At 35.3% G+C, this 19,252-nt stretch overlaps 2 pseudogenes; both read left to right on the top strand.

Annotated features, from left to right (window-relative positions):
• Nucleotides 1-951: 951 nt before the first annotated feature.
• On the top strand, nucleotides 952-2,331 carry LOC144254675 (dolichyl pyrophosphate Glc1Man9GlcNAc2 alpha-1,3-glucosyltransferase-like; annotated as a pseudogene).
• Nucleotides 2,332-15,665: 13,334 nt separating this feature from the next.
• LOC144249118 (guided entry of tail-anchored proteins factor 1 pseudogene) lies at nucleotides 15,666-16,103 on the top strand (annotated as a pseudogene).
• The last annotated feature ends 3,149 nt before the right edge of the window (nucleotides 16,104-19,252 follow it).

Raw genomic sequence — 19,252 nt, 5'->3', positions numbered from 1 at the left:
GTATAATTATCAGGTACTTTGGAATGACTTGATCTCACTTTTCCCAAAAAAATCTACACAGAAAAGAAGATTTTCCTTAATGCACATGAGTCTTGAGTTCTCCTCATAATACCCTAGAGGCCTGGCAGGGGCACTGAGAATGGGTCCTTATGGTCATTTAGTTTGATTTTGCTTAAAGAATCTCCTACAATTCCACAAGCTTCAGACCCCACCAAACCTGGATCTCTCCTCACTTGACACTATGGGCTTAGCAGTCATATGAACTTGTATTAAAGAAAATGCTATTGTTTTCTGTAAGTATGCAAACACATCCTAGTCTTCATATTTCTGGGAAATGTGTTCACATACTATGAATACAGATCTGTTTACTAGTTTGTCAAAAGTTGTTTTTAAAAAACTCCAAGTTCAAATGCCCATAAAGACACTGATCACTGTTTCCAAGGCTATTTCCCCATGCCTACATCAATGCATGGTTTCCTATTCACAGGGAGCCTTTCTATACACACCAGGTTGATACAGATCAGACTCACTATAGGCAAACAACGAGCATGTTACTGAGGAAAGAAGAGCCTGACTCAGTTATAATATCAGCAAAAGTTTAGTCCCTGTTATTCAAGCCTTTATAGACAATATTGACCCTCTTAGCACTCATAGCGTTACTTGAGATTGAACATGTTCCTTTAGCAATAAAGAGTGTGGACAGCATTTATCAAATAAGGACAAACAATCAATGTTCACTAAATGACTTGACTACTGAGAGAAAACTCTTGGAGAGTTTGACAAAGACACTATTAAATAATTTTTAAATAAATGCTCAAGACGTTATATTCCTAGAAATGGGAAACTGTTAAGAGCCTCCATTCTGCATGTCTGTGATTTATACAAAGTACTTAGGTTTGATTGTGTTCTCAGGTAAGAATAACTTATACATGGAAAGTGCACAGTGCTGCAGCAATGGTGGCGATCGGAACCCTAACGGGTAGTGGCAATTGGTTTTCTGCTTTGGTGATCCTGGTGACTCTCCTCAAATCCCTTCTTATTTCCACCTACCATTCTACAGATTTTGAAGTACACCTCAACTGGCTTGCTATCACTCACAGTTTGCCAAAATCACATTGGTATTATGAGGCAACTTCAGAGTGGACCTTGGCTTATCCCACTTTTTTGTGTGGTTTGAATACGTCCTGTCACTTGTTGCCAAATATTTTGATCAAGTGATGCATAATGTTCATAATATGAACTACTGCAGTTTAAGTACCTTATTTTTTCCAGAGATTTTCTGTCATCTTTACAGATGCACTCTTTGTGTATGCTGTCTATGAGATAGAATTATATCACTACATCCAGCTATCTTGATTAATTAAGTTGCCTAGCCTGACCTCAGAGTTGCAGTTCTCCTGCCTCAGCCACTGGTATTACAGATATTCATTTCCAGTACAATGGATTCCTATTTTGATTAATGTTGCTCTGCATTGCACGGTTATTTCAGAAAAGGCATGTGGAAGGAGCATTTTTCTTTGCCGTTCTCCTACATTTGAAGCACATCTACTTCTATGTAGCACCAGTTTACAGTATATACCTGCTACGCTCTTACTGTTTTGCTGCAAATAAACCAGATGGGTCTGTCTGATGGAAAAGTTTTAGCTTTGTCTGTGTTATTTTGCTGGGCCTCATTGTTTTCCTAGTTTCTGCTCCTTCACTGGGTCCTTTCCTAGCCTTAAACCAGCTGCCTCAAGTCTTTTCCCAACTCTTTCCTTTCTAGAGGGGCCTCTGCCATGAATACTGGGCTTCAAACTTCTGGGCCTTATACAATGCTTTGGACAAAGTTCTGTCTGTCATTGGTTTGGAATTGAAACTTCTTGATCCCAACAAGATCCCTAAGGCCTCAATGGCAAGTAGCCATACTCCTCGAAATTCTCCCAATGATCCTTTTGTCTGTGGAAAAAGCAGGAGATGCTTCAATTTTTCTGATTCTGACCACAACAGGACATTATTCCCTCTTCCCTCTGCTCTTCACTGTCCCAGAACTTCCCATTAAAATCTTACTCATGTTATTATTCTCCATCTATAGTATTACTTCACTGAAGATTCTATTCAGAAAAGAAAAACCTCTTTTTAATTGGATGGAAATTTTCTACCTCCTTTCCTTGGGGATTCTGGAAGTCTGCTGTGAATTTGTATTCCCTTTTACCTCCTGGAAGCTGAAGTGCACCTTTTTTCCCTTTGTTACTGACTTCAGTGTATTGTGCAGTGGGCATCACACATGCTTGATTCATACTGTATGTTTCAGTGTTGACTGGTCCTCCAATCAGAAAGACAAAGGAGCAATGAATAGAGGAACTGCTTGGAAGTAGGCAAATCAATTATTTCATGGGAAATTAATCAGAACTTGAAGAAAGTTGCTTGTGGCATGAGCCATTCATTTTAGAAGATCTGTTTAGAGAATCATTCTTCCATCATTGGCCTTGTCGAGCCTAGCAACCTGATTGTTACCATGGTAAGAAGCTACTGCTCTCCATAAACAGTGAAATTCATCTGAAAAAAAATCTCATCTTTCTCTGTTAAAATTGTCTGAGATCATTCAGACTGCTATGTTTTCTGAAAGCTAACAGATTCTGATTAACCGCATAATTATTTGTAGACTATGTCAACCATTGTCAGGATATAAAGGATAATTAGACTCCTCTACTGAAGGAAACATAATTAAAATGGCATTTTTTATTTCTGCAAAAAAAGAATATCTTATACACTACAGTTGTCTTGCTCTTAGGTGACACTGTGCATATTTATACTTGAAACTGGTAATACTGTGCAGGAACTTGTAGGATTAATACACTATAACAAAGATAATAAAAAGTAATGCTTTCCACAAGGCTTTAATGAAGAAAGTATACAAATCTTCAAATCAAGGTATCAATATGGAGATTCCTCAGGTCAAGCTATTACTTGAACATCATGGGTTTGCTTCCCATGTAGGCCAACAAAATAGATTGGTCTGCACCCCCAGTCATGGTCAGGGACATTTCCATGAGTGATTTTTTGAACGTAATGGAGAGGAGGGAAGACATCAATGGAAATGGATGAAAACAAACATTATCTCTCTTAGAAGAGTGATTCAAAGTGTACATCCTACCTATACTGATCCAGAATTTCTTTTCTTGGAATATGAAGGGCACTTTTGACTGGAGAAGAAAGCAAAAGGAAGCTTCTGGAGAAAAATTACAAGTGTGGAGATTCCAAGTCAGACCTACCCACTGAATTGACTCCATGGATCTGTAAGTGTGGCCACACCTCAGATATCACCATCAAGAATAAAATGTACTTCAATATGTACTTCAATCCTCCTTAGAGTAGTGGGGGCAAAGAAGCTGTCAGGTAGAGTTTGTGCTTTACCTAATGGAGAAAATGATGCAGGTGTTAGATTCTAACTGTGCAGTTGCTACATGGGAGAAGAGTGAACCCCATGTATCAGAGTGACAATCCATGAGACAGATTTAAAGAACTGGACAAACAATCAAAACATGGACATTTTATTATTCTCCCTCTTCTTCCTCCAAATACCCAGAAATTAATAAATGGCAGATTCACAGGGAAAATGATGAAACATTTTTTTCTTCCTCCAGTTGTATCTCCCAGTAGGAAGTGAAGGAAATGACAACTGCTTATACAGAAAACAGAACTCTAACTCAGAATCTGTGTTCAAAATTCCCCTAGAGTTCCCTTCAAGAGAACAGTTCCACATAAAACACTCTCATTTGACTAAAAGAGTTTTAGAAGGCAGCCCACGCAGTTGCTCATATTTTTTAAATATTAGATCCTGTGTCATAGACTATAGTTGCAGTCCACACAATTTGGTTTATCCTCAGGGACAGAGAGAGTATATAGAGAAAGAAAAGATAGAGAAAGGGGGAGGAGTGAAGGGGAAGGGAGGAGGAAAAAGTAAACACAAGCCAATGGTACAGGCTATCTAGAAACTTACCCTCCCTGCAAAATTCATCTGACTCAAAAATCTCCTGCTGATTAAAAAGATCATGTAAAAATGTACATGATCTCTGAGAGTGCAACTTCCAGCAAGTCCTGTTCTGGAATAGCTGCTCTCATGACCAAACCTCATGCAAGCTGACACATAGAGAAGAATGGTTTCCTCCTGAGAACCGGCTATAAATGGAGGAAAAATGGCATTCAGTCTGTGTGGGAAGAAGACCTATGCATTTTTTTTAGATATGTATGTGCATCTCATTACATTCATGTTGGTTCTCAAGAACATTTCAGTTTAGTCATAAAGTCTACAGGAAACTACTAAAGTTTAGCCAGCAAAAGCATTGAGCATCACTGAGGTCCATGGTTTTGTATTGGAACCTGATTTTCCACCCTGCTGGCAATATCCTCATTAAAATTTCTCAAACACAGGAGGCTGAGGCAGGAGTACTGCAAATTTGAGGTCAACCTCAGCAAACTAGCAAGGCACTAATCAATTTAGGGATACCCCATCTCAAAAAAAAAAAGGCGGGGGATGTAGCTCAATGGTAAAGTGCCCTGGGGTTTAATCCTCAGTAAAGCAAAATTAATTAATTAATTAAATAATTTAATTTCTCAGAGGATAGCACAGACATGAGAATAGCTCTTAATGACTTGGTAATAACAGATTTCAAATACAAGTTTTAAGTGTCTTACTTGTGTACACATACACACAAACACACACACACAAATAGCTCTCAAATCCTCAGAAAACAAAGAAATATTAGCTTATCTATCTTACCTAATAAGATTAATAACATTTATTCTCCATTATTTCTTTTTTTATACTTGTAGATGGACAGATTGCCTTTATTTTATTTTTTTTATTATTATGTGGTTCTGAGGATCAAACCCACTGCCTCATGCATGCTAGGCAAGCACTTTGCTGCTGAGCTACAGCCCCAATCCTATTCTCCATTATTTCTACTTCCACAATTTGTACTATCAGAATGGGAGCCCTAAGGAATTATCAAATGTAATTTTTCTAGTCTCTGTGAACCTTTGAAGCCACAAGCCATTTAAATATAATCTTGACATTTGAAGAACCATCAATAGCAATCTCTTCCCTATGGAGATTGACCTTATTATCTAAAATGTTCATGGCAATGTCAATTTATTTTTTAACATTAATTTGAGTACTAAATACAACAAATTAAAAAAGAGGTGATACATGAAAAAGCTAGCACTGAAATTTACAGAGTCATCCAGAAAGCCACAGAAAGCTGAGCGTAGAAACACATTCACTGCAGGCAAGTGTACTGCCCCTGCCCACAGAGCACCTGCACATGTGATTCTTTAGCAAGAATGCTCAGTGTCAGAGGGGGCATCCCCTTGGGTTCCAGGGAATGCAATACCAATGGAAAACAAAGAATAAAACTGTTAACAACATCAATATTATGCAATTAAAACTAAGGAAACAGGAAAGGCAGCGAAGCCATCTGCTCCTCTCATGGCAAAGTTTTCTGAAGCCACATTTCCTCCAGGTAATAGTGACATCCAGTGACTTACTTTTAAATTGTACTTCAGTGACTGTGTGTGGAATTATCTGGCAATTCATTTCTACAAGCAAATTAATTAGTCTAGTTATTTTTAAATCTCTTAGCAAAATAACAATGTTTTCTTGCAGGACTTAATGATTAGGTTTTATGTAAATATTCCATTTTAATTAATTTGTGGAGGTGATTACACAAAGCTAAGTTAAAATTGTGTCTGAAATGCAGGTCAGTATTTGCATGTTCATTTGTTTCAGGGACTCACATACACTAGGGTCTTAAATGAGTGAAATGAAATCATTAAGCCATTTGGCACAGAGGGATGAATGATGGAAGAGTAACTTTGCAATGCCTTTCCCTTCAGGCTAAACTTTCCCATGATGACAAAACTTAATCTGAATACATGGCAGCAAAGTGACTTTCTTGAAAATCACATTAATTTGTCCTCCTGCCCACAATGTGCTTTCTTTCTTCTTTTTTTTTTTTTTTTTTTGAGGGGGGAATGGTACTAGGGTTTGAACTTAGGGACACTCAACCATTGAGCCATATCCCCAGCCCTATTTTGTATTTTATTTAGAGACAGTGTCTCCCTGAGTTGCTAAGTGCTTCACTGTTGCTAAGGCTGGCTTTGAATTCATGATCCTCCTGACTCAGCCTCCTAAGCCCCTAGGATTACAGGAGTGCACCACCAGGCCCAGCCACAACTAATTAAAAAAACTTAATGAGGAATGGAGAGAGTGAAAGACATGAGGAATGTTTTAAAAATTCCTCAAGAATCTACTTATTTGCATGATAGGTTTTAAATTCACCATTTAATATTAATTTTTATTATTTAAGAATTACAACAACCTGTTGTTCCCTAATAAATTTTGCATCTTATCACTATTTTCAATTCAATAAAAAAAATAAAAAAATTAAAAAAAAATAAAAATTCCTCAAGAAAAGAAAAGGCCTGTGATCCAGATTTTTAAACCTTTTTTAAAAATTGTCAGATTAAAATGCCTTGAGGTCTGCTGAAAGCATTTGGCTAGCATATCATAGGGTTAATGCAGAGCAGAGCAATCAACATGACTACCTTGAACCCACAAAAATCAGAAACAGAACAAATCACAAAATACAAGCATTTGAACTCTTAAAACAACCTGAATGACAAACCATTTTTCAACTAAGCAAAAGCTCTCTACGGAGAGGAGCTGGTAATCTCCCAGAAAATGCCATAAAAATCCAGATTTATTCTTGTACCTGATGCTGTGCCTGCCAGTGCAGTGCTAGAGTTCTCTGGTCCACTCTACTCTGCAGAGTAGCAACTGCAAGGATCTACACTATGTAGGACAGAGCCAGTTCAACCTCTATTACTTTTTCTTACATAGTTCCTATGAAACACATTTGTAATGAAATGGCATAAGTTGCAAGTTTCTATTATGTGCACTCACCTCATCTCACCTGTCAATATTCTAGCGCTAATCTGAGGTTTCACTAGAACTTGCACTTACTCAAAGAATATACAAAACAGCAGCCTACATTTAGATTCACAAAAGTCAAAACATGCTTCTTATACTTTAGATGCAACAAGAGGAAAAACAATTTTAGTGGTGGGATTTGGAGATACTTTGAAAGCTGCATTTTCAGAAACAGACCACTGATTACATTTGTCAATATTTATTAACAATAACAACACAATTTCTAAGTTTTCAATATAAGTTTAAAATATCTGCTGTACTTACAAGTACCCCCCACCACTACTGTGCTGCAGGTCTGCAATTTCAAAAGAGTGAGCATCCTGAGCAACGTTCCAGGAACAGGGTTCACGTCCACATTATCTGAGGTTCCTCCATCCCATATCCAATATCTCACTCGATGCAGAGGTCTCTTGGTGCACATCCTCCCTGCCTTTTCTCTCCTCTCTGACACGGGGTGAAGGTGGAACTTGCAGACACATCCACTCATCTGCCATTTTGCACTCCTTGCCCCACACACCTGCAGAGCCCCACGTCCAGGCTGCTCTGGTGGTAATACAGGGAAGTGCAGGCAAGGACAGTAAATCTTAAACCTGGCTGGCTCCTAGCAATGCTAGGGAGGGAGAGGTACACACCCACTTTTCTGGCTAGTTTATCCTATGTTTCCCACTCTCAAGAGAATAACATTTCCATATATTTCAGTCTAAAGAGGCCAAGTATGATGAGTGATGCTTGCTCACTAACTGGAAATAGCTGACATTTATAGAATACTTCATCCAACAATAGCACAACTAACATTCTTCTCAAGCTCACATAGAACTCCAACCAAGATGGATCACATGCTAGGATATAAAACAAAACTGAACAAATTAAAAGAATAATGATCACACAAAACACATCCTTGGACAACAACAGAGTAAAGTAGAAAACTATATCAGAATAATACACCAAAATTCCCAAAATATTGAAGATCAAACCATAGACTTCAAAATAACACATAAGCCAAAGTCTCAAGAGAAATTAGAAAGCATTTTGAAAATTAAAACTTTTGGTCAAAATTTGAGGGATGTAGAGAAAACAGTACTTAGAAGTAAGAGTTTAGCACTGGAAAAATATAACACTAATAATTTAAGCATCCACCTTAAGAAAATAGAGAAAGAGCCTAAATAAAGCAGGAAAAAAAAGAAACAAAAATTAGAAAAAGAATCAATGAAAATTTTAAAGGGAAAGCAATATTAAAAGGTCAACAAAATTAAAAGTTCATTTTTTGAAAAGACCAATAAAACTGATAAAACCCAAGCCAAGGTAACTGAAAGAGAAGGGAAAACAGCAAAGAGAGAAGAAAAAAAAGGTAGAGGAGAAGGAAAGATAAGAGGAGAGGAAACAGACATAAAATATTTTAAAACTACTAATGTCAGAAATAAAAGAAGTTCATCACCACTGATGTCATGGACATTTAAAAGTTATCAAAAATATTATGAAAATTATGTATGCTTATGAATTTTAAAATGCACTGATTCCTTGAAAGACACAAAATACCAAAATGCAGTGTCTTCATATATTCATGAAGCTATGTGACAGAAAAACACAAACCGGGTGGATTGATGTTATTTTGAATTGACCAGAAACTTATTTCTCATCTTACTGGAGGATGAGTGGATTCAAAATCAATGCAAGCCATCAGCAGTTTCAGTGTCTGATGAGGATCCACTTCCTGCAATATGGATGAATGTGTTCTCACATGGCAGAAGGGGTGAGGATCCCTGTGGCTTCCCTTATCAATGCACTAATCCCACTCATGAGGTTCCACCCTCAGAAATTAACTGCCTTTCAAAGTCCCTACCTCCTAATATCATCACATAAGAGACAATGTTTCAACTAATATATCTTAAAGGGATACTAACTCAGTCTACAGCATTCACAAAAGCAGAAATAGATAATGTTAAGTAGGTTTGGTTTATATCTAAAAAAAAAGGGTGAATAATCAACAGCCTTCCAATGAAAAAAACACCATGTGCAGATAACTTCACTGTTAAATTATACCAAAAATTTAAGGAAGGAATGATGACAATGACTTATAATCTCTTCCAGAAAATGGAAGAACATAGAACATTTCCCAAATTATTCCATGGGGCTAAATACCAAAACAAGATAAAGGCAAAATTAGAAAAAAATACATGCTGACCAATATCTTTCAGGAACATAAGATTTTTTTTAAATCCTCAAAAAAAGTATTGGCAAACAGATTCTAGCAATACATAATAACAATTCTACACCAAGACCAAGTGACATTTACTCCAGGTGTGCAAGACTAGCTTAACATTCAAAATATAGTTAAAGTAATTAACTCATCAATCAGACTAAAGAAGAAAAATCATTTGATCACATAAAAAGGTCCAGAAAATGCATCTGACAAACTTCAATGCTCATTCATGACTAAACTTTCAGGAAACTAGGAATACAATGGAAATTCCTCAATTAGATTTAAAAATCTATAAAAAAAAAAATAAGAAACCCAACAGCAATGTAATACATGATGTGAACAGCTGAATGATTGCTCCTAAGATCAGGAGGATGGCATGAATACCCCATTTTACTGTTCCTGGATTCTTAGCTAATGCAGTAAAACAACAAAAAATAAAAAAATAAAATGTATACAAATTTGTAATAAAGAAATTAAGTGCTTTTATTCACAGATGACTTGATTTTTTATGTAGAAAATCTCAAAGATTCAACCAGAAAAACTTCTATAATTAAGAAATGGCTATACAATGTTCCATGATATAAAGTTACTATACAAAGTCAACTACTTTCCTATATACCTTCAATGAACAATGGGAATTTAAAATTAAAAACACAATACTATTTGCATTAGTATCAAGAAAACGAATACTTTGATATAATCTGGTAAAATATGGTCAGAGTCTATATGAGTAAAATTTAAAAATTCAATTGAAAAAAATCAAAGAAGATTTAAACAAAGGAAAAGATGTTTCATGCTCATAGATGAGAAAAACCAATGCTGTAAAGAGGTCATTTCTCTTCAAAATGATCTATACATTTAATACAATTCAGTGAAAACACCAAAAAATTTATTTTGTGGAAGTTAACAAACTTATTCTAAAGTTCTTATAGAAAGGCTTAAGACCTATATAGTCAACAATATTGGAGAAGAAGACAACACTTATATGACTTGCAAATTGATCCATGGAACAAAACAGAGAATCCAGAAATGAAAGCACATAAACACAGTTAACTGTTTTTTTACAAAAAAAGCAAAGGCAATTCAATACAGGAAAGATAATTTCTCCACACCAAGTAAAATCTTTGTATATTTTATGTTGAAAATAGAGGAAGAGGAAAAGGAGAGATGAAAAAGCAGCAGCAGCTGAAAAAAAAAGAAAAAGAAAAAATTAATCAAGATATGATCTGTGCTATTCAGTTTTTCATTGCTGATACTAAAGTACCTGACACAAATTGGAAGAGGAAAGATTAATTTTGGCTCACAGTTTCAGAGGTTGAAGTCCTTGTCTGGATGGTTCCATTTCTTGGGCCTGAGGTGATGCAGAATATTATGGTGGAAGCATTTAGTGGAAAAAAAAAAGCTTTTCAGTTCAGGGCAGCCAGGGAGCAGAGAAAGAGAATCAAAGAAACAGGCAATGGAGAAGATAATCGCCAGGTTAGTTCACAAGTGACCTACTAGTTCCAACTAGGTTCTGCCTCCCAGAAGTCTATTCAGCTATCAATAAATTAATCCTTTGATGAGGTTAGAAAACTTAGGATCCAATAATTTCCTAAAATCCCCGTCTGTGCAACTTGATGCACTGGGGACCATGCTTTCAGCACATGAGCCCTTTGAGATCCAAAACCATAACACTAGATCCAAACCATAACACTAAAACAATCCTTACTCCTTTTAATAAATATTTATTCAACCTGCATCTTAGATGTAATTTTTATTAACATTATTAACATATTTTAAATTGGGAACTCATAATTATAAATATTTATGGGGTAACATGATTTTTTATGTATGTATACAATATGGAATTATTAAGAGGTCAAGCTTATTAACATATCTATCTAGTCATTCAATGATCTGATATTTTTCTGGTAAAACATGTTAATCTTACTTTTAGTTATTTTGAAATATATAATAAGGTTCTCATTAAATTTTTCTGCATATGTTATCCAGTTTTCTCAAAACCACTTGTAAAAAGGCTGTCTTTTCTCCAATGTATGTTTCTGATATCTTGTCAAGGATCAGATGACTGTACATGTAGGGATTTATCTCTGTGTCTTCTATGGTATTCCACTGAGGACATGTCTGTTTTGATGCCAGTGTCTTGTAACAATCATTTTACTCTCTACTTCCATGAGTTAAACTTCAAAACCCAAATTTTAATATAAGACATTTATAAAATAACATTACAAAGTGTCTAGGTGACCTTGAATTTGACAGTGGATATTAAAATTCAATAGCAAAATATAATCCATGAAAAAATACTAGTAAATTGTAAGTTTGATAAAATGAAAACCTTTAAGAACCTGGAAGGCTGAGGTGGTAGGAATATATGAGTCCAGTAGTTTAGAACAAGCCTGGGCAATATAGTGAGATACCATCACAAATAATGCATGAACCAATCAATCAATCAATCAATAACTATACTCTGGAAAAAAATTTTGAAGGAATAAAGAAACAAATCATAGACTGGGAAAATATATTTACACAACAAATATCTTCTTAAAACTTGCATCCAAAGTATAACTCCAAAAATACAATAATAAGGAAAAAACACAATTAGTAAATAGATTTTTTAAAAAAAACCTGAAAACCCATTTTACCAAAGGAAATCTACACATGGAACAAAAGCTTATTGAAAACTATATAATACTATGTGTCATTAGGGATTTTCAACATGACACTACTATGCCACAATTGAAATGGCTATTTTTTTTTTGAAAAATGACAATATCAAATACAAGTGAGAATATGAAGTAAAAGGAACTTTCATGGGTGTTGGTCAGAATGAAAAGTGGTACATTCACTTTGGAAGACCACTCTGAAGTTTCTTGCAAAGACATAGTTTTACTTTGTAATCCAGCAATTTCATGCCTAAGTATTTGTCTTAATGAGTCAAAAATTTATGTTCAACAAAAGCCTGCACATGAATATTTATGGAAGTTTTGTTGATAATCACAAAATGGGAAGCAACCCAGATGTCTTTGTCCTGGTTAATAGATGAACACACAGTACTTCATGCATACAACAGAATATTACTCAGCAATAAAAATAAATGAGGTATGAATCCATAAAAAGACATGGAGGTATTATAAATGTATACTAGTAAACGAAAGATGGTAGTCTAAAAATGCTATGTACTAGAAAGTTTAAACTATACAACATTTTGGAAAAGGTAAATTTATACGGAGAGTTAGAAAACTCAATAGTTACCAGGAGTTTAGGAGGAAAGAGGGGAAGGATAAATAGGTGAATCGCAGGGGATTTTAGGGTGGTGAATGCATTCTATCATTATGCTTTCTATCAGAAGCTGCAAAACTGTGTAACTCAGAGTGAAACAATGTAAGTTATGGAATAGAGCTAATAATGTAGTGCCAATTTGGGGTCATTAATTGCAGCAAATGTGTCCCACTAATGCAAGATGAAAATCACAGGGGAAAGTATGTGATGTAATAGAGAGGTAGGTATGGTGTGGATACATGTTACTGCATGTATTATCTGACAATTAGTTTGTATTGATAAAATTTCCACCTTAACAGCAGAAAATAAAAACAAACAAGAAATTAATGAAGTCAGAGAAAAAAAGAACCATCAGCACAGAAATCAATTAAGTAAAACACTTCTAAAATCTATAAAAACAAAAGCTGTCTCTAGAACAAATAAAATAACCTTGATAAATCTTTAGAAGAATGATAAGTAAATTTAATAATAGACACAAATTACCAATATTAGGAATGTGAGACATTATATCACTAAATATTCTATGGATATTAAATGAAAAGTCAACTTGTCCTGTTGGCACATTCTTATAATCCCCATGGCTCAAGAGATTGAGACAGAAGAATTGCAAGTCTGAGGCCAGCCTCAACAACTTAATAAAACCCTAAGCAACTTAGTGAGACCCTGTTTCAAAATAAAAAATAAAACAAAGAAAAGACATAGGGATGTGGGTTCGCTGGTTAAGCACTTCTGGGTTCAATATCAAGTGTAAAGGAACACCTGTGGAGGAATATCTGTAAGGAGGTGCACAAAGAACAGACACAGACACACAAGTACAAGCAAACAGGAGGAGTGGAGAGGAGCAAAATGAAGTGATGATGAAGAAGTACAGAAGTGAAATGACCACTCTTCCCTGCCTGGGAGTTTATAACTCAAAGAATATATACTTCCTGTTACTATGACTATATTCTAATTAGTATTTCTTTAACCCAAGTGCTAGCCAACTGAGGTAAGATCCCCTTAATACAAACACAGAATAATTTCTCTCCAAGGACACTGTTAAGGAGACCAGATAGTGACTGCTTAGTTGTCTAATTACCTCACAGGGAGGAGGCTGGGTATGCCAATTGTGGGAATCAGGGCACCAGTTAACCCCCCTGGGAATTTGCTCACCAGGGGAAATGCTTCCATGTCTATTTCCATGGACAGAATATCTACAAACAAGCACTCAACCATATTCTCCTCAAAAAAAGAATCAGAAAATATTATGAATTACTTTATGCCAATAAATTTGACAACTATTATAAAATGAATAAATTCTTACAAAGTTCAAAATAAACCAAAATTTACTCAAGAAGAAATAGATTTGGTCAATTGTCTTGTATCTATAAAAGAAATAGAAATTTTAGTTAAAAACCCTTGTACCAATACCAATCCAATCTCAAGTGGCAACAATATTGAATTCCAATTACAAAAGGAAGAAGTAATAAAATTTTACACAAAACTATAAAGAAAGATGAAGTGCTTTTCAACTCACTTAATGGCTCCAGTATTATTTTCATGAAAAAAACCAGGAATGAGCATTGCAAGAGAATATTATTATAAACTAAGATCACTAATTCCCTAATGATTCCCCCCAACACTCCCACCCCAACCCCCCACACAATGATCTTGGATGCAAAAATTCTAACCAAAACTTGGCAAAGAAAATTCAACAATATATGAAATAGGTTAATATATCATACCAAAGTTTTTCTTAGAGATGCAAAGTTGATTTAACATTCCAAAATTGATCAATGCAATTCCATATCAATGATATAAAATGACATGTATATGTAATATCCATATATATACACATATATATTCGTAAAATCAATAAGTGTAGAAAAGTATTTCCTAGTAACCCAATATCAACTTCTGTTTAAAATTTTAGCAAACTAGAAATATAAAGTAAGTGCCTCAATCTGACACAGGGAATCTATTAAAAACTTATCAGAAACACAATACTTAATGACAATAGACTGAATACTTAACCAAATCCTCAGAAACAAACGGGGTTTTGTACATATCATTTCTTTCTGTTTGCTACTAAAGAGTCTGTAGATGTACTCAGTTAAGGGGGGGAAAACACTAAAAATCATACTAATGAAAAATTAAAAAAAATAAATTAACTTTATTTGCAGAAAACATGAACATTTATAGTAAAAATCACTGAATCTTTTAAAAATGTCTGGAAGTAATAGTAAAATTGCAGGATTCAAGATCAACCTACAAATAAAAATCAATTGTATATATGGTAGAAGTGAATGCTCATAAATAGAGATTAAAAAAAAAAGATAACATTTTGTTGTGGGTCTATAGCTCGGAAAACACTCTCAACTGAATTTTTTCCAAATTGGAGAGTCTTTATTTAGCTAGCTGGCGACTGCTCCCTGATGGACCCAAACTGTTTCTGCCAGGAACAGTACAGGGTGCAAGTTCTATGGGGTTTATAAGGGGAAAAACAACATCCTGGAAAATGTAGATGAAAGCAAGCAAGGAGGACACAGAAGCTAAAGTTAACAATCAGCCACCCAATGCATATAATCACATCCTTGTTCCAAACACATGCAGTACAAAAATAAACAACTTTTATAAGAAATAAGTTATATAACTAGGGTTACATTTTGGAACTTCCAAATGGAGTCACTTAGGCAAGGTTTGTTTTGTTTTGTTTTGTTTTTAAGTTGTCAATAGACTTTATTTATATGGGATGCTGAGAATTGAACCCAGTGTCTTACAAATGCTAGGTAAGCGCTGTACCACTTAGCCACAACTCCAGCCAAAAGCTAAATTCTTTTAAGTACAGTCAGGATAACTTAACATTATTTATCCTATTATCTAATCTTGTCTTATCTATTAATATCCTCCATTTTAAAGGGTGCTTATTGGGCTGATCCATAATCTAAGTTGGGCTATAACAATTAAAGAAAGCATCAAAAATGTAATGTGTGTAGGAATAAATTTTACAAACCTCAATCAAGGAAGCAGGGCTAGTGGGAATCAGTGCGCAGTTGCGGGTGCGCCTAGTGATGAGGTCCCCTTGGAGCTTCTGTTAGAGGTGTCTGGGCTGCAGGGAGTATCTGGAAAGAATGGAAGAACTTTACCAAGTCCCAGAGCTGGACGTGGCTGCTGGTCCTCTGCTTCCTGTTTGGATGCAATGTCCTTCTGATCCTCCTTCTGACCTTGTCCTCCTTCATGTCCAGAGTGCTGCAGAATGATGCAGAGCCAGAGCTGCAGATGAGGACAGAGATCCAGGATATGAAGCAATTGTTCTCCATGGTCAACAAGATGGATGAGTTTGCCAGATATGCCAGGCTGGAATGGAAGATGAACAAGATGGTGGACCAGCTCAAGACTTATGTGAAAGCACAGACTGCTCAACTCACCAAGATAAAATGATTTTTAAGTGTTGCTTTCTGTACATTGCAAGCTACCTTGATGATGTCACTCATTTGGAAGTATTATTCTGCCCCTGTGACTGTTGTGCTGAGGAAATGGATAACACCACTAGACCTCCTGGTAGCCTTCCCTGCTAGAGCAGCAGGTGCTGTTGTAATTATTAGTTGGATTTTAGTCTGTAACAAGTTGTGGTGACCCCTTGTACTTTACCCTTTCAGTCGAAAAGAAAGATGAATACCACTGTGGGATTTTGTTGTTGTTGTTAAACTGGGGGTTGAACTCAAAGGTTCTTTACCACCTAACCCCAGCCACAGTCCTTTTTATTTTTAATTTTGAGACAGGTTCTTGGTAAGTTGCCCAGCCTGACCTCAAGCTTACCATCCTCATACCTCTTCCTCTTGAGTTTTTGAGTTACACTTGTGCCCCACCGCACCTATCCCAGCTATTATGACTTCTAAAATGATTCTCTTATTAGGTTAAAAGTCTGATTGCTGCTTAAAAAGACAAAACAAAAAAACCCAAAGTACATAGGGTAGTTTTGTATTGAATATGTTCTTGGGCTTTATGTGAGATTCTTGTAAGAATCCCAGTATTCTACAGTATTCTACAGTAACACCAGATTTGAAACAGGATGGGGGCCTACATGCCTTACTCCTGATTTGCTCTATTGGCACATTGTGGTCCTGTTGCCAACTGGAAAGTCAAAATTTTCTAAAAACTTGAATACTTTAAAAATATTTTAATTTATATATTTTTTAGTTGTAGATGGTGCTGAGGATAGAACCCAGTGCCTCACTCATGCTAGGCAAGTGCTCTACCACTGAGATACAACTGCAGCCCAAACTTAAGTACATTTATATCTATTTTAGAAAGTTTTATTACAACTACTAGAACTTGAACATTTGGTTTATTGTCTCATGTAGTAAAATTGAAAGAATAACACTAATTGACATTGTGTGTTCTTTGTGTCTAAAGTCATTAGTTGGATGAACATTTCTATAGTGTATATCATCTACTTATTTGCAACTGTTAGTTTTTCATTACAGTGTTTTATAAATGTACTGAAGAGACCATAATGCATTGTTTTGTCATTGACCATATGACACAGAATGAGAATTCAGTAATGAACTTTCCTATGGTTGGAAGAATGATTGATATTAGAGTAGAAACAGAAGATCTGTCATTGATCCATAAATGCTCTTCAGCTGGGAGTAAATGTTCATATAATTAAATACCTATAACTATAAGCTACCATAACTTCTATATTATGATATGTAAGTAAGTCATTTTATGTTGCCTTTATAAGGTATATGGGTAAGGTTACATTTATAGTTTTCTATTTTTTGATTCTTACTCTTTGTTATTCAGAAAGTTTTTCCTTGGAACCTATTTTCGCATTTAGCACTATTTTGGATGCTGGAAAATATATAATAGCATTTTTATTTGGTATTTAATATATTTACTTTTAATATTGGACAGGTTGTCTATCCCGTTCTGTTTTAGAACATGAATATATCTGTAGGGATATCAAATTTGGGTTAAAATAAATAAAGGACCCAAACAAAAAGCACTTAAGTTAGAAAACCACAAGCCATTATATAAAGAGCATAAATCATGCTGTATTTTGTTAAGTGGGTCCACATTTAGAAGGGGCTCACCCTGATTATGAATAGGCTGAGTTCTTTTGTAAGTCATGAGTGTCATAATCAATCAATCTATCTATCTATCTATCTATGTTTAGTACAGTAATATAAATATGCAGAAAACTTACACATACATGTGTACGTATGTAATAGGGCTTCCAAGAGACAGAGCATCATTAAATGATTATAGATATTTGTAGATTTTTAAGCTGAAACAATCAGTTCACACTGGCTATTATTTTTTTTCAACATTTTTAAAATTTGTGCATTATAATTGTACATAAGAAGGATTTGTGTTATATATTTATACATGCACAAAATTTAACAATATAATTTGGCCAATATTGCTTCCCAGCACTTCTTCCCTCCCTGCCTACCTCTCAACCCTTGGTCTTTTTCTTTAATTATCTCCCTTTCATCTTCCTGAGATCATCCCCCACATCTTTCTATTTCTTTTTCCATTCTAGCTTGCACATATGAGAGAGAGCATATGATCTTTGATCTTCTAAGTTTGACTTATTTTGTTTAGTATTATGGTCTCCACCCATTTTCCTGCAGATGACATAATTTCATTTATTTTATGGCTGAGTAAAGGTTCATATTATCTCACTTCTTTTTGAATTCCTAGCATTAGGCACACAGGGAAGCTAGTGTTAGTCCATCATATTGATGATAGTAATAGCACAGCCCTCCTTTCTCATTCGCCTCCAATTTTGGTGTTCCTCATGTTTGCCTGCCATGATCCTTTGGGTGATCTTTCATCCTTGTGGTGGAATAGTATGACTTGCAGTAAGGATGAAGGATACTAAGCCAGAGAAGGAAATAGATGGCTGTGGAGGGAACTCCATTAGTTTGACTCCATGTCCATCATCTTTTTTCCTTGAGAAGCGTGGGTGCCAATTTTAAGCCAGAAAATGACGGCAGCATGAGGATTGCCTTCATCTTATAAAATTTTATTCTTCTTGTATGTATCACAGTATTTTTCACATGTGAACTATAATTCTGTATGTAGTATAATTTTGATAATTATTTGACTTTCTCATTTTTTTCTGGTTGGGGATATGTTAGTATTGTAATAAGGTTTTTCATTAATGAAATAGGTGGATTAGATCAGGTGATTTCTAATTCTGATTTCATCTTTGATACACCTTTTAATCTTTTACAGTTATTTGATATGTGTTTCTTTGTTCCTGAGCACCTAAAAACATTTTTTATTCATTCTATTTAGTTGTACATGGCAGTGGAATGCTCTTTGACACATCATACATAAAAGGAGCATAACTTCTCAATCTTCTGGTTGTACATGACATAGACTCACTGATCATGTAGTCATATATGCACATAGGGTAATTATGTCAGATCCATTCTGCTATTCTTTCTACCTCCATTCCTTTTCCCCTTCCTTCACTCCCCTCTGCCTTATCCACAGTACCTCTGTTTGTCCCTAGGAACCCCAACCCTTATTGTCAATTAGCATCTGAAGTTCAGTGAAAACATTCAGCCTTTGGTTCTTTGGGATTAGTTAAATTTGTTAAGCATGATATTCTCCAGCTCTATTCATTTATCACAAAATTCCATAATTTCATTCTTATTTAAGGCTGAGTAATATATGGTTGTGTATGTATACCACATTTTCTTTATTCATTCATCTGTTGAAAGGCACTTAGACAGGTATTATAGTTTAGCTATAACATTGATGTGGCTGCATCACTGTAGTATTCTGACTTTAAATCCTTTGGG

Source organism: Urocitellus parryii, chromosome 1, assembly GCF_045843805.1.
Source record: "Urocitellus parryii isolate mUroPar1 chromosome 1, mUroPar1.hap1, whole genome shotgun sequence".
In the NCBI taxonomy this organism is placed as follows: Eukaryota; Metazoa; Chordata; class Mammalia; order Rodentia; family Sciuridae; genus Urocitellus; species Urocitellus parryii.
Note: the sequence above shows the minus strand (reverse complement) of the source record. Positions and strands in the feature narration are given on the sequence as shown.